Below are 16,166 nucleotides of genomic sequence, written 5' to 3'. Positions count from 1 at the left end.
GGAGGAGGTGTGATGGTGTGGGGGTGTTTTGCTGGTGACACTGTTGGGGATTTATTCAAAATTGAAGGCACACTGAACCAGCATGGCTACCACAGCATCCTGCAGCGACATGCCATCCCATCCGGTTTGCATTTAGTTGGACAATCATTTATTTTTCAACAGGACAATGACCCCAAACACACCTCCAGGCTGTGTAAGGGCTGTTTGACCAAGAAGGAGAGTGATGGAGTGCTGCGGCAGATGACCTGGCCTCCACAGTCACCGGACCTGAACCCAATCGAGATGGTTTGGGGTGAGCTGGACTGCAGAGTGAAGGCAAAGGGGCCAACAAGTGCTAAACACCTCTGGGAACTCCTTCAAGACTGTTGGAAAACCATTTCAGGTGACTACCTCTTGAAGCTCATCGAGAGAATGCCAAGAGTGTGCAAAGCAGTAATCAGAGCAAAGGGTGGCTATTTTGAAGAAACTAGAATATAAAACATGTTTTCAGTTATTTCACCTTTTTTGTTAAATACATAACTCCACATGTGTTCATTCATAGTTTTGATGCCTTCAGTGAGAATCTACAATGTAAATAGTCATGAAAATAAAGAAAACGCATTGAATGAGAAGGTGTGTCCAAACTTTTGGCCTGTACTGTATATCACATTTTTCACATCACTATATCACCGTTTAGACTAATCTGATGTTTATAAAGTCTATAAACACAATGATTGAACAAATATTACTATTTCTGTGTGCACGTTTTGTCATTAATAACATGGTTATCGTAGATTAGCTGAGCTAACTGTTAGCTGTTAGCCGTTAGCGGTGTCTGTAATAACTCAATAAACGGTCCGTGAAAAAAATATTTTTTCCAGCGGATGTCTTAGTTACAACATGATTGAGCTTACTGGAATAGTTTCATGTCGTATCCGACAACGGGAGGCATTTAACAGATGACATCCTGATTGTATTGACGAGGCTTGCACACCGGAGTCTTGATTCACAGTGCTTTTATTCATGGCTCTTTCCACATATAGCACTAGGATGGCTCAACAACCTTATGCTACTGCCACCTACTGGTGCAGTGGTATAACAACATGAACTGATAGTGCATACTTGTCATATCAACACATCTTCCCTTTTTTTAAAAAATAAAATAAAGTTAAAGCTGCAAGCAGCATTGGTTGGGACCTCGGACCCTCGCTGTCAGACAGTGTGAATTAGCCTATTCGTAAAAGTGGAAATGTCGATAAAACAAGCAATGTCAATAGAACGCAAGGTCATTTTTGGTAATGAACCCATGACTTGGGAGTAGAACTTTAATGGCTTCTGAAAACCGAACTACTGACGACATCAATCAATCAATCAATTTTATGTATAAAGCCCAATATCACAAATCACAACTTGCCTCACAGGGCTTTACAGCATACAACATCCCTCTGTCCTTAGGACGCTCACAGCAGATAAGGAAAAACTCCCTTTAACAGGGGAAAAAAATGGTAGAAACCTCAGGAAGATCAACTGAGAAGGGATCCCTCTTCCAGGATGACAGACGTGCAATAGATGACATACAGAACAGATCAACATAATACATTAACGGTAATCTGTATGACACAATGAGACAGAAGGGGGGACAGAGACAGAGAGAGATGCAGGACAGACGATAATGTTAATAGCTTACAACAACATTAATGAAAGTAATAATATTATAATTATAATTCTGGCTACTGTGGTACAATATGTTGAAAGTATATATTCATATCTGATAGTATACATATGTGACAATTATCATATGTGTATGATAACAGTAGAAGTATGACTAATGATCACAGCAGCAGCAGGAGGAATTTGGCAGGACCACAGCAGCAGCACAAGCACAAACGTCACACTATGCAGGCACTGCTGTGATAGAAGTTAACCTGGCAGACAGAGGAGAACAAAGGCTCCGGAGAAGAGGCCGAGTTACTGACATGCAGTATGGCTGAGTTAGTGACATGCAGTAACAGGACGAGAGAGAGAGAGAGAGAGAGAGAGAGAGAGAGAGTGTTTGTGTGTGGTTACTTGACTGTTGACCAAAGAAATACTCTGGTAAGTAAGTCACTTGTCATGCTGCATACTACATGTGCTACAATTACAGAGCACTAAGCATGAGTTGATCTGTCTTGTGTGTGAGTTTGAAGCTGATACGTTAAATGGTGTGAAGAGGAGAAGAAGATTTTTGAAGAAAGAGCAATTTTGAGGTGAAATCTTACTTTGAAAGGGTGAATAGCTGTTTGTCTCAAAGAGACAAACAAGCCAGTTTTGGTTTGATCTTTCTACGTCATTCGTACAAGCCGCAGCAGCCATTTTAGTGTGTCTAGGTGGCGCTAGAGAGGCCATTTTGGCACTTTAACGGATAATGACTTCATTTTCTAAAAACTTCGGCCGAGGTCCCTAATAAAACAGATAACATGCTATGAACCATAGCCCTGTCTTTTTTTTTTTTAAAGATGTTTTTTGGGGCTTTTAAGCCTTTAATGGATAGGACAGACAAGTGTGAAGGGGGAGAGAGAGAGGGAGTAACATGCAGCAAAGGGCAACAGCCCTGCACATGGGGAGCCCGCTTCACCACCAAGCCACCAGCGCCCCCTGTCTTTTTTTCTTAACCCAAAATTTCTGCCTTTACTCTGCAAACTATAACAAAATCCGTGAGCAACACACTCAATTATAAACAAAACATCATACTGTAAGCCCATGTACACATATTTCTCATTTCCTTTTACATGCTCTTTACAATCTTTTTTTTTCACATTTCCTCAATCAGTCTTTTTGGTTTCTCTATCTGCCTTTTAGGGCGTTCTGTCAGTGTAGTATCACTGCTCTTGGTTTCTTTCATACCTGTTTCCTCAGACAGGATTGTCACATCCGGTTGTTTTCTCTCATTTGGTTGTTTTGTCATGTTCGGTTGTTCACTTTGTCCTTGAGCTGTCATGTCCTTGGTGTTATTATCCATACTCTTGATATTCCTCTGAGGCACCTTGAGCAGGTGTCTCTTGTTTCGCCTTAGTGTCAGCCCATGCTCTGTGATGACCTTGTATGACCTTGGTGTTGTCTCTTTAATTTCTCTAGCCAGTGGTCCCCACTGTCCATCACATCTGACCCGCACAATTTCCTCTTGGGCCAAGGGTTTCAGTGGCACTGCTGTTCTGTTGTAAGCATTGATCTGACACTCTTTAGGAATGTTTGACACTGTGCTCCATCCTCAGTTTTGCTGCTGGAAGCCTGGTCCTCAGCTTCCTTTTCATGAGCATCTCTGCTGGTGAAAGTCCATTCTCCAGTGGTGAGGCTTGGTAGTTAAGAATAGGCGGATACAGGTCCTCACAGTTTTCTATGGCTCTCTTTAGAAGGCGCTTCACAATTTGCATGCCTTTCTCCGCCTTCCCGTTCGATTGCGGGTAAAGGGGGCTCGAAGTTAGGTGTTCAAAACCATAAGTCTCTGCAAACTCCTTGAAACTCTGGCTGCTGAATTGAGGCCCATTGTCACTTATCACAGTGGATGCAATCCCACGTCGTGCGAATATGGCCTTTGTGTGTGCAATTACATGTTCTGACGTCGTGGTGGACAGCTGACAGAATTCTGGGTAATTGCTGTGGTAATCAATCACAAGTAGGTAATCCTTGCCTTTCAGCTGAAATAAGTCCATTCCAACCTTTTCCCATGGCTCTTGTGGTTTATTATGTGGCATCATTGGCTCCTTAGGCTGTTGGTATTGATGTCGCTGGCAGACCTCACAGTGTTGCACCAATGTCTGAATGTCTCTATGCATGTTCGGCCAATACAGAACATCACATGCACGTCTCTTACACTCTTCAATACCCAAGTGTCCCTCGTGCACTAACTTCAGCATATGTGATCTCATGGAGGTGGGGACTACTATCTGTGTGCCCTTTAACAGAACCCCGTCCACCACAGATAACTCACCCTTAAAGTGCTGGTATGGCTTGACTAGTTTCATGTTGCCAGGTAAGCTAATCTGTTTGATCACACTCTTAAGTGTTTCATCCTCCTGAGTTTCTTTAGCTATTTCTGTCCATTTTGCTTTTGACACTGGCATTTGTGTTCTGACATAATCCACATGGATTTGCATATCATCCTCAGTGGTACTTTTGTCATGCTGTAAACTAGCCCTGCTTAATGTATCAGCTAGTGTTTGCCAGGTGTGAACTCGAACTTCAAGTCGTATTTTTGGAGACGTAGCATTAGACGCTGTATACGCGGTGGCGCATCTCCTAGTGGTTTCTGAGATATGGCTATTAGAGGTTTGTGATCTGTCTCTAAAATAGCTGACCTCCCATATACATACTCATGAAACTTCTCACAGCCGTACACTACCCCCAGTGTCTCCTTTTCTATTTGTGCATATTTCCTCTCCGCTGATGTTATAGTGCGGGAGGCATATGCTACTAGTAACCACTCAGTGTCATATTTTTGGAGTGGTACAGCACCTAGGCCGGCTTTTGAAGCATCTGTGGAAGTGGCTTTTCTTCATCATAGAATCTCAGGACAGGCTCTTTTGTCAGAGTGTCCTTTAACCACTCCCACTCATTCACATGCTCTGTGGTCCACTACCACACTGTGTCTGTCTCTAGCAGGCTTCTCAATGCCCTCGTGTTTGATGATAAGTTAGGAATAAATTTCCCTAGGTAGTCTACTAAACCTAAGGCTCTTTGCAGGTCGTTCTTGTCTTCTGGTATGGGCATTTCTGCTATAGCTCGGATTTTCTCAGGGTCCGGCTGCACCCCAGCTTCTGATAGCTTTTCCCCCAAGTAAGTTATGTCACTCACACCAAATTGGCACTTCTTTTTGTTCAGTTTTAAACCTGCTTCTTGTGCTTTGTTGAGAACTTTTCGAAGCCTGTCATCATGTTCCTGTTTCATGCGAAACCAGATTACCATATCATCAATGAATACACCAACCCCTTCTATTCCATCAAACAGCAGCTGTATAGTTTTGTGGAATACTTCGGGGGCAGAAGTTATACCAAAAGGTAGTCTTAAGAAACAATGCCTCCCGAATGGTATATTGAATGTGCATTACTTACGAAACATTACGAAACCAGATGAGGCATCGAGTTTGGAAAAGTAGCGTGCTCCACTCATCGCACTGGTTATGTCTGATTTGGTTGGTAACCTGTAATGCTCACACTGAATCCCTTTATTTAAATCCTTGGGATCTATGCACAGTCTTAGATCACCATCTGACTTTTCTAGTATGACGAGGGAATTAACCCATTCTATTGGCTCATCAATCTTACTGACAATGTTTTCTTCTATCAGGGTATCTAGCTTCGCTCTCAGCCTCTTTTTGAGTGCTACTGTCACTTTCCTTGCTGGGTGTACGACTGGTTCTGCATCAGCCCTCAGCTTAATTTTGTGTTCACCTGGCAAGCGGCCTATTCCTTTGAACACCTCTTTGTATTCTTTAACCCAGTTATCGGCTTCTGCTGTCTGCGTTTGTGTCAGTTTCTCTGTGTTAATGACATGGACTCTTTTTCTTAGTCCTAAAGCTATGCAGGCTTTCAACTCCAGTAGTGCTTGCCTTTTCCCATCTACAAGAAGAAAAAAATACATTCACATTCTTACCATTGCAAGATAGGTTAGCTCTACACACTCCTTTTGTAGGTATAGACTTGTCATCACAAGTTCTTAGATTTACCTTTTTATCACGCACTTTGTGCTTTTTTCTGTCTGTAAAAGTCTTTCATTGGCAGGATATGTACCTGCGCCCCTGTGTCCAGTTTCAGTGAAACATCCGTGCTGTTCACATCCACATGTGCTATCCATTCGTACTCTGTAGTGCTCTCAGCATCATTCACCAGGTCAACATAGATTAGAGGCTCCTCTTCCTCTTTGTCACTCTCTTTATCCACGAGCTTGACTGTATCCACAAAGAATGGTGTCTCATCCTCAGCACTGCTGCTGTCACTTTTGTTCTCCACAAGCTGCACTTTCTTCTTTGTGAAGCAACATTTGGCGAAGTGATTTTTACCTCCGCACTTTCTGCAGTCCTTCCCGAAGGCTGGGCACTGTTTAGGCGCGTGCCTGTTGCAACATTGATTGCAGCCCGCGGTCTCCTGCTGTTGAAGCGCTTTTCTGTTAGACTTGACGTTGCTTTTTCTCTTTTCTTTCAGCCACACAGCATCCACCTCAGCTGTTTCGGGTGCGGTGCCGTTGTCAAAAGTCTTTATTTGCATCCTTGTGCTTTCAAATGTTTGGCAAATTTTTATTGCCTTCTCTAACGTGAGGTCCGTGTCTTTAAGAAATTACATCCTCACGTTCTTGTCCCTCACTCCAATCACTATTTGATCTGTGATCAGGGATTCACATAATGTCCCGAAGTTACACGAACGACTTTTTAGCCGCAAGTCCGTGACATACTGTTCAATTGACTCTGACTCCTTTTGGAAACGACTTCTGAAAACATACCTTCCATAGGTCACATTTTTCCTCGGTCTGCAGTACTGGTCAAATTTCGTTATTACAGCCTCGTACTTGTCTTTTTCCGCATCCGCAAAATCAAACGTGTTGTACACATCAAGTGTGGCGCGTCCTGCTACCGTTAGCAACAATGCTATTTTCCGCTTGTCTTCGTCGTCTTTTAGACCGATAGCAAGAGTATACACTTCAAAACTTTGCTTGAAAGCTTTCCAGTTTTCGTTGACGTCCCCAGTCAACTTTAACTCTTCTGGCTGACGAAAGGAGTTCATTTTCTTCTGGTACCATGTATTGACGAGGTTTGCACACCGGAGTCTTGATTCAGAGTTCTTTTATTCGTGGCTCTTTCCACATATATCACTAGGATGGCTCGACAACCTTAAGCTACTGCCACCTACTGGTGCAGTGGTATAACAACATGAACTGATACTGCATGTACTTGTCATATCAATACACTGATGTTAGCTTTGCTGCTAGTGTTAGCTGTCCCTGTCAGCTGCAGCCACTGATGCTTTCTAGACATCGTGATTTACCAAAACTGAATAAATACCACACATAGCAACACAAAACTGCTTTGCCAGCTCAAACATGTTGTAACAGCTGGATGGCTGATGCAACATTCAGGTGCTATCAGAGCTGATCCACGCATTACTATGGCATAATAATCAACTCAGTCAATAAAAACAACCGGTCCTGTGTTAGGAGTGTATGTCGCTGACAGAAAGAAAGAAAGAAAAGGAAAAAAAAAGATAGAAAAGCAGCGTACACCTCACATATTTATTTCTCACAGTTGCGCACACGTTTGGCTGGCATGCAGAAGCACCGTCGGTGTGTCTGTGTGTCGAGGGTGCGAGCCGCAGCTTCAGCTGCTCAGGTAGAGAGGCTGTGTAGCCCGGTGTGTTTTTTTGCTGATTCGGTTCTGCAGGTTCTCTGCTGCTACACTGGAGACGGGGTTCAAGCAGTTTGTCTCACTTGGGATAGATTGTGCTTTTTTGGTTCATAGTTTTTGATTGACATGCAATTTATTCGCGTTTAGCGGCAATTACCGGATAACGGAAACGTGGGCACAGTTATCTATATAAAATACACAGACTAACTAACTAACTAACTGATTGACTAACATAAACAATTGAAAACTGGAAAAAATTTGCTTGCACCATTAGCTCCAGTAAGGGAAAGCGGCTGACCGGAAGTCACGCACAAAACCACATAAGTTGATCACTATTTACTTCCGTGTTTGAAAATAAGGTGGATAGAAGAGAGTTCACTTGTATCTCACCAGACTCTTTGTCGAGCTTTGTGGCCACGCGAAACCTGCAGTAACGGTGCCTCCACATCGCCCACTCAGCCGGCTGCGAAAAGTCAAACTGCTCCGGTGGTCCAAATTTAGCCATTTTCGTCGGGCGTGCGGTCCGTCACTTCTGACACCATGTCACGTTTATCACACACGCTTGTAGGTTGTGTTAACTCCAAGTTTTATTACAGCTTGAACAGCTCTTGCAACACGAGGCATACAAGTTATATTCATCCAGCCAAGTAATAACACCCTCCTGTGATGTCATTACCCCTCGACTATGGCGGCCTGACTGTATTTAGCGAATGTCATCACAGGGAAAGCAGGCCTCGTTTCCCCTTTAGGGGCGTGGCTTTCAGATGATGACACGTGGCGCTCTGTCTCTATTAGAGATGTTGTAATTACCCCTTGTTACACTTGGCCCTGGTTTCCCCTACTTCACTGAAATGATCCTTTATACCAATAAAGAAAACTGGTTTTGGGATGTTGGTGTTACAGAGACTGTTGATAAGGGAAATTAAAAATTAATATATTATTATTCTGTGGCAGATTTGTATTAGTAGGTCTAAAGATAGAAAGAAAAAAGATTCCCGCACACTGTTGCCAAACTTGCAAAATATTTAATGGGACAAGGCAGCACACAGCTACGTTTCGGTCATTACAACCTTCGTTAGGCAGTGTGCTGCCTTGTCCCATTAAATATTTTGCAAGTTTGGCAACAGTGTGCGGGAATCTTTTTTCTGACCTGTTTTTTTCCTACGCACCTGTTCAGGAGACTCTTCAAATGTGTGCATGAGACAAGTTTTTTTTACTTTATAGGTCTAAAGAAAAGGGAAGTTATTCGGCATATGACCCGGTTCGGGTAAACTCAACCCTAAACAGTCAATAATCCGGAAGTGTAGTTTTGTGTAGTCAAATGAAAATGCTGTCATCATACATGAGAAGACCCTCAAGCAGCCTGTTGTAGAGCCAAGTGGAGACTGACAAACTGAACCAGGGCAGAGGAAATAACTTCGTCCTGCAAAATTTCACTGTGGATACCCTAGTCGGTGGCAGTGTAACGTTCGTAGCAGAGCAGACACTGTAGCCTGCTAACATTAAAAGCAATTGGTGTTAGATGAAACAGAGCAGAGCCGGGGGAATAATGGGAACCAGAGGTGGAGGTGCAGGCAACACTGGAGCCGCTGTGTAGCAACGCAGAGATGAGCTGTGAATGTGACATCGAAGGAAATACAAGGGTGGCTCGACTAGCAAACGCTAGCTAGCTAGCTAGCTAGCTAGCCGGTCAGTGCTGCGGCTTGATGTGAGCGTCATTTTCTTTCATGGTGTGAGCCGTACCGACTCGTTCAGAACGGCATGTGAGAGGTGAGTGACACTGGCTTCAGCTACCAACGTTACTTCGGTTAGGGCGGCTCATGAATGAAAAAACCTTCACTGCTGCTGCTCGGCGTTAGCCAGCTAGCTAGCTAACAGCATGTCAGCATAACGGCTCAGCTTGCTATTGACGTTAGACGATCCTCACGTCCCGGTGCCCAGAAATCACTGCAGAGATGACAAAACACTGACTCTGCCCCTGCTGTATATAACATCTGCTGTGCTCTGAGTTTTAACTGAGCCAGCCGATAGTTTGGTGATGGACAGCTTCAAAGGGAAACGTGAAGCGTAACAGTTGGATTTTAATGTCAACAGACCCAACAGTTGCGCATCTGCTCAAAATTAAAGGTATTTCATGTTTGCAATCTTAACAGACCTCGTCGGCCGGTCCTCAGTGTAGTTATGTGTTTGGCTAGCTGGATGGCACACTGCGTGCTGCCTCAGTAGGTGCCTGCCGCAGCAGGCTCCTCTGGATGATCCTACCAGTCAGCTCCACGTTGTCTGGAGGAGGGAGTTAAAAAAGAATTGAGTTTCAGCTGATACAATTTGAAGAAGAGCAACAGTTCCTCCTTCTCGCATCCTTCCCTCTCTGTTCACAATCTACAAAGCTTAACTTGCCACAGCTGAAAGGCATGACACATCTGTAGGCTGCTTCGAGTTAAGGTACGGTGACTTTTACACTTTATGTTCATTAGCGCTGGAGTTCACTTCGTGTTTGACGCATAATCTCATGAGACGGCTGGTTTTGTAATGTCCATGACACTTAAATGCTTATTTCGAGAACTTGGTGTGCCCTGACTCTTTTTCTTTTCCTCTTATTTTTACTTTTCTACTTTAATTGATCCGGTGTTGCCCACTGTGTGTATGTTTTTCCCCCCAGCATTTTCAAGATAAAAACATGACCTTCATTTGCCAGTCTGCTTCAGGGGGTTTACATTTATACTTTATTAGTCAAGATGATCATTTGAACAATTTTAGTTTATGAGCTCTTTTAAAACGCGTTAGTACAATATACACTCAAAATGACCCTTTAAGGAGTGCAAATGGAATGGTAATTTTTTGTTGAACAAACATTTTAATACTATAACTGAAACTTGAAACTATGTTTTGATAGAAGTATGTGAAAAAAGTCTCCACTTTGAAAATAACTAAAATAAAGTTGAGAATTTCGATCTAGTTACATTTTTCCCCCCAGTATCATTGATAAGCAAGTGTACACGGTATGATAACCATACATTTTCATGATATACCTTGAAACTGGTATACCGCTGCAACCCTATTGGCCACTTACAAAGGAGTTCAGGTATAAAAACGCTTAAAGTCATGTCATATTAGCTGTAGTGTGTTAGGTTTGGATTTCCTTCTTGATCCGTCCACAAATGTGGTTTATAAGTGTGAGGGTTATTTATATAATGATGGTAATGTGGAGAAGATAAACAGATCTGACATGTTGAGAGGTTGTTGAGCAGTGAAGCACAGCCAAAGATCCATTGCTAATCAGAGCGCTTGTTGCTTGTAGTCAAATATCTATCCTTACAAGATTATTGCAGGCCTATATTTATCAGCAGTAATTGGTTTAGGCTTTTCTAATCCTGAGGATCTGTGGAGGAGTCAGTGTGACCTTCATCCTTAACTCACTCACCCTTTATCAGTGTACAACAACAAAGAAGACCTTTACTGTCACATACACACTGTTGACATACTTGTAATTTTCTTTGGCTGTGTCAGCATTTTTACATTTGTACTGGAGCTTGTTTGCTCATGGGAAGTTGGACTTTGTTCAGCAAATCTGAGGTATAGTCAAGCAGTAAATGGATAGCAAATTTCAAGGGTCAGTTGTCACTCCTCTTTTGAGGTATCTAGTTTTTCGGGTAGCTCAGATTTTAAAATATTGATTTCTGAGATTTCAGCCTCTATCTCAATACAGTCATTCAGCTTTGAATGTTTGTGTGTGTATAATGCAGTCCCAGTTTCTCTGTAACAACCAGCCCAGTCAGAATGTATAGGAAGCAGGGGAAAATCATGTGTAATCGGGATGTGTCGGTTAGGGATATGCAGTATTTTTTGCTGATATCCAATATGCCGGTGTATAAAAACGTACTTGGCAGATAACAGATCATGACTGATATATTCACTTTTTCCCCACCTTATTTTAGTGTTAATCAGATCTCTTCTGTATAGGAATTACCATCATATTATGTATGCATACACTTAACATGATGGCTCACCAGCAGATGGAAACATGAAATAGAATGCTTTTCAATGTATGTGCTATTCATTCAATTTACAAAATAAGAAAAAGCATGTTTGCCGATTCATTTTCAAGCCAATAATGGCCGATACAGATGATGTGACGATAATATCATGCATCCCTAGTGTAGATGATACTACATGGCAACACTTGAGTATGTGAATAGAATGCTCACAGAGGGATTTGTGATGAATACATGAAGAGGTAATATAAACCACTGAATTTTTAGGTTGCTCCCAGTGTTAAATAACTATGTTGGGATTCACAAAGATCATTAGATCATAGTAGCTTTTTATCACTCTAATATCATCACACATTATTATTGCTGAGCAGCTGACAAATGTGAATTTGGTTTCATTCAGGGACAGTAAGCATTGAGAGTTGGAAGACATTGTCACACAGTTAGTGGTATTAAAGAATAGTCATGGTCTGCCCTCTAATCCAGTCTCTGATAGTTATTCTCATTAAGATTTTTTTTAACAGTGTCAGAAACAAGGTAAGCAAGTACCAACCTAGGGCAATGTGCAGTGTAAGAGAGTAGCTTGTATTTGTTATCCACTTCATTTGTTTTATTGTAGAGCCACAGATAAACTGAAGCCCATGTTCCCATTCATCAAGCTTTCTGAATACAGTCCAGCTCTCTTGCCTCCATCCACCATCTCACTCTAAAATTTCTTTGAAGAATGCAGCATACACTTTCAAGGTAAACTCAATTTCTGTTGTTGCGGATCAGCGCATGAGCACACGAGTTTGTTTCTCAGAGCCCAAAGTGATTCCTTCAGATGTCTTATTTTATCCAATAATCGGTTTATAACCCAAAGACATTAAGTTTAAAGTGACATAAAAACACCTGGTGGAACTACAACCAGATAATGCTTGGCATATTTGCTTAACAAATTACTTAAACAGTTAATCACTTCATAAACTTATTCATTTTGTGTCATTTGACTGATTGATAATGACCAATTGTTTCAGCTTTAGATTGACTTTTTGACTTGACCATCATTTTACTGGTTGTGTTACAATATAATTAATCTGAAATGCTGTTTCTGGTTGTGGTGTACCCCGATAAGAAGGCTGGCTACTTGTAACTACAAAATCTTGGCAGTTTAGTACAACAATATAGTAACTAGGTCTTTTATAACCACATTTGTCAATATCTATTTTGGTCTTGTGGATCTTTCAAAAAAATTGTTCGTTTGAACATCTGAGATCTTTGTTTATGTTGCTCAGTAAAACTGTGAACATCATATGGAGATGAGCTGGATGTACTGTTAGCCCCTCTTAACAAGTCAGATAAAGTCCAGGTTCAGGGTGGTGAGCCATCAGAAATACCACGTCACTCCACGTTTATTCCTATTTCTGACTGTCTGATAAAGTCATGAGTTTTTGGATTTTGTCTCAGCAATGGAAAAATGTGTTGATTCTGTTCGTGCATGTCAGTACAATTAACAGAAAGAGCTGCAGTACCTTTTCGATCCTAAACATTCTTACAGTGTAGACTTTTACAGGGGTTAAAGCAAGAAAAAATTTTGTGCCTGAAATGCGGAGCACGGAAGATTTGTGTGCCTGAAATCTGAAATCTTTTCCGGAGCGGGGGGCTTGGTGTTGCGGTCACAAAATGAAGAAATAGAAATACAGTACAGGCCAAAAGTTTGGACACACCTTCTCATTCAATGCGTTTTCTTTATTTTCATGACTATTTACATTGTAGATTCTCACTGAAGGCATCAAAACTATGAATGAACACATGTGGAGTTATGTACTTAAGAAAAAAAGGTGAAATAACTGAAAACATGTTTTATATTCTAGTTTCTTCAAAATAGCCACCCTTTGCTCTGATTACTGCTTTGCACACTCTTGGCATTCTCTCGATGAGCTAAATCATTTAGGCTGTTTGCAAAATTGTATCGCGCTTGATGTGAATTAAACAGGCAGTTACGTTGAAATTTTGCCTCTGGGCATGCATGTCATCATTGAAATGGATCATATAATGTTGTGGTGGTGACTTTAAAACTTCAGCATAGAGGATTTTTATTGCAACTTTTCTTTTCTGTCTGGTTTTTTGTTACCTTACCTTCAAAATTACCGCTGGCTTACCGGAGCCTCTCCCGCTCCATCTGTGCTCTGTGTCTCAATGTGACATAATGTAGCCTTGCGTCACCAGGCTCTTAAGAGCCTGGTTTCCATTTACTCGAATTGAATTTTGTCTGGATTCTGGTTCCGGTCTAGAGAGCGGATCCGGAATTCAATTGGAATCCGGAAACTAAAAGTGTTCACCAAAGGTAAAAAAAAAAAAAAATTTAAAGTAAAATTTTAAATTTTGGCACACCATCGATTTCTGTCTCCGGTTTACAAAACTGGGATCAAATGCCTATTAAAGGCGCTGTATGTAAGAATGTGGCCAAAACAGTTCAGTGCACTCAAATTCAAAATACTGCCGCCAGTCGTGTCCGCCTCCCCCTCCCCTACAGATTCGAGGTTGCTGGACAGCGGCAAGCTGGAGACTGATTTGTTTGCCCACGTGTCGCTGCGTCCTTGATCTTTGGTTTTCCAGTGGACCGTTCGAGCAAGTCCGGCTTCTTCGCTGCTAACGCTGCTGCCAGGATACAGCTGAGGAGTTTGGCTGCTAATGCTATGTACCAGGACACAGCTAATGCACCTTGATGTGCTGCTGTAGCTCAGTCGTAACTGTAACTGATGCTGAGACTCTACTGACTGCGTGACTGGTAGATGGTGGTGGGTGGCGCAACAGGCCAAAACACAAATTCAAAACATAAACATGATTTGCGGACTGTAAAAAATTTTTTTAAATGCGAATATTCTGGCCGTACTATTGTCGGTGAGATCAGTGTGTTATTATGAACATTATTCCTTAGTCTCTGTGACGTATTAAGATGATTTAATGACTATTTGCTTTATATTTCTTACATATAGCTCCTTTAAATAAAACAGACAACTAAAATAGACAATAACTTGTAATACAATTAAATACAATAAAAGAAAAAGATTAACTTAACCCTTAAAAAACCAAGCCATTTATTGCTATTTTTTGTCCGCCTGGCCTCTCTGTCTATTAATGCATGTATAATCTCAACCCTTTCATGCACAGTCAAGTAATGAACATCTTTTTTTTCAGGACAACCTGGGCAATAATAATATGTATGCTAAAATGATGCCACATGAATGGATCAATAGTTATATGAGTATAAAAACAAAAGAAAAAGCAAAACGGAAATTGAGTGTCACAGAATTTAATTCAAAAAAGACACAGATCAACAATGTACAAGCTTTTTCATTTTCAAATATGTTTCTCTCAGGCCTTGGCTATCAGGAGAAAAAGATCCCAACATTCTAACACAAACACAACAAAAAATATTTACATTTTTACATTTTTTCTCCACTCGTTTTTTCCCTCACTTCCTCAGTCACTTGTGTCACTCCTTGAAACAGTTTCTGTCTGGAACAAGACAGAGGGCTACATCATACATCTCACACTTCCAGGGTGTGGACTGTTGGACCTGCCTGTCCTTTCTGCAGAGGATGCACTTTTTTCTCCCAGCCGTGGCCTTCTTGCCCTTATCCTCTACATGGGAGACTGTGACAGTGAAGCACCTTTTTGCACCTAACTGTATCAATAAAACTCACTACTCTCAAACTCACTAACCTATCTCTCAGACTCTCTCCTCTCCCACCACAAACACCGCGAAAGTATGACCCGCGAGATTATTACCCGCGAAATTTGCTCTGTATAAAACAAATAACAATAACTTCTGTCTACCATAAACCACAGTAAATGCAGTAAAAAACATACGTGCGCACAGGAAATGCGGACTAAACACATGCCATATAGTGCGTAAAGCTTGTGTGTAAAGCTTGTGTACATTTCCACGTTCAAAAGTTGTTAGTAAATGTTTATTTATCTTTGTTTTGGCCATGGGAGATTATTATTCCTTTGTTTTCGATACTGGAAGATACCTATTTCACCTCACGCTGATCTTTGGCTGCTGGGATTGGATGTCACCGTCATAAAAACAAAAGAAGAAGAAATCGGAGCATCTCATTGGTTGAGAGACCGACCGGAAGTCATCATCGTTTACATCAAGCTTCAATATGGAGGTCCGCTAACATAATTTACACGTTTTTATCACAAAATGTAATGAATAATGAACTTATCACGGAGTTATCACAGTGGAATTCACGTGCGAAGTTCCCGGAAAAAACGCCGCACTTAACGGCTGGATTGAAAACCTTCTTGAAAGGCTAGAATTGCCCCGAGCTCACCATAGATCGCCCAAAGAGTATGCTTGTGATAGCAGTTTTCCCCATTAAGTTTTGTTGTGTGGTTCCCGAGATATTCTGCAAAGTACTGATACTGTCGTGTGGGAGCGCCCGCGCACTCGTGGAGTTAGAAGGGTTAATGGCTTGAGGATTTTCTTGTAAATTATATTCTTTCAATTAAAAAGTTTCACCGCATTTTTATTAGCTCGGTGCTTTTATTTTGATGGAAAGGCGCATCCATCAAATTCCGGATCCTGTCTCTCTCGCCCTGGTTCCAGTTGCTTACCAAAAGGGCCACTAAACGGCCCCAGACTAGACATGATATGAAAGCATGCACAGGTGTCAGTGTTGATTGGCTATCACTTGTGCCGTGTATCCAATCAGAGGGGGCTGTAGGCGGGACATTGTTACAAAGCCCAGTGCACTGGGGACTAGGGCTGTCAAAAGCACTATGAAATTGAGTTTGAATATTTTCGAATTAATTTAGTAGAGTTCGAATAATATTCA

General features: G+C 41.6%; 1 protein-coding gene across 2 annotated transcripts in view; it reads left to right on the top strand.

The window, feature by feature from the left end:
• Positions 1-8,492: 8,492 nt before the first annotated feature.
• mgat1b (alpha-1,3-mannosyl-glycoprotein 2-beta-N-acetylglucosaminyltransferase b) overlaps positions 8,493-16,166 on the top strand; it is a 65,919-nt gene continuing 58,245 nt past the window's right edge. The window contains exon 1 of one of the 2 annotated variants that reach the window (XM_049601586.1): positions 8,493-9,118. The gene's annotated coding sequence lies outside the window, so the exon portion shown is untranslated. Of the gene's footprint in view, positions 9,119-9,138; positions 9,791-16,166 lie in introns of those variants that run through there. The other variant, XM_049601588.1, reaches the window with a different exon arrangement.

Source organism: Epinephelus fuscoguttatus, linkage group LG17, assembly GCF_011397635.1.
Source record: "Epinephelus fuscoguttatus linkage group LG17, E.fuscoguttatus.final_Chr_v1".
NCBI lineage: Eukaryota > Metazoa > Chordata > Actinopteri > Perciformes > Serranidae > Epinephelus > Epinephelus fuscoguttatus.
Note: the sequence above shows the minus strand (reverse complement) of the source record. Positions and strands in the feature narration are given on the sequence as shown.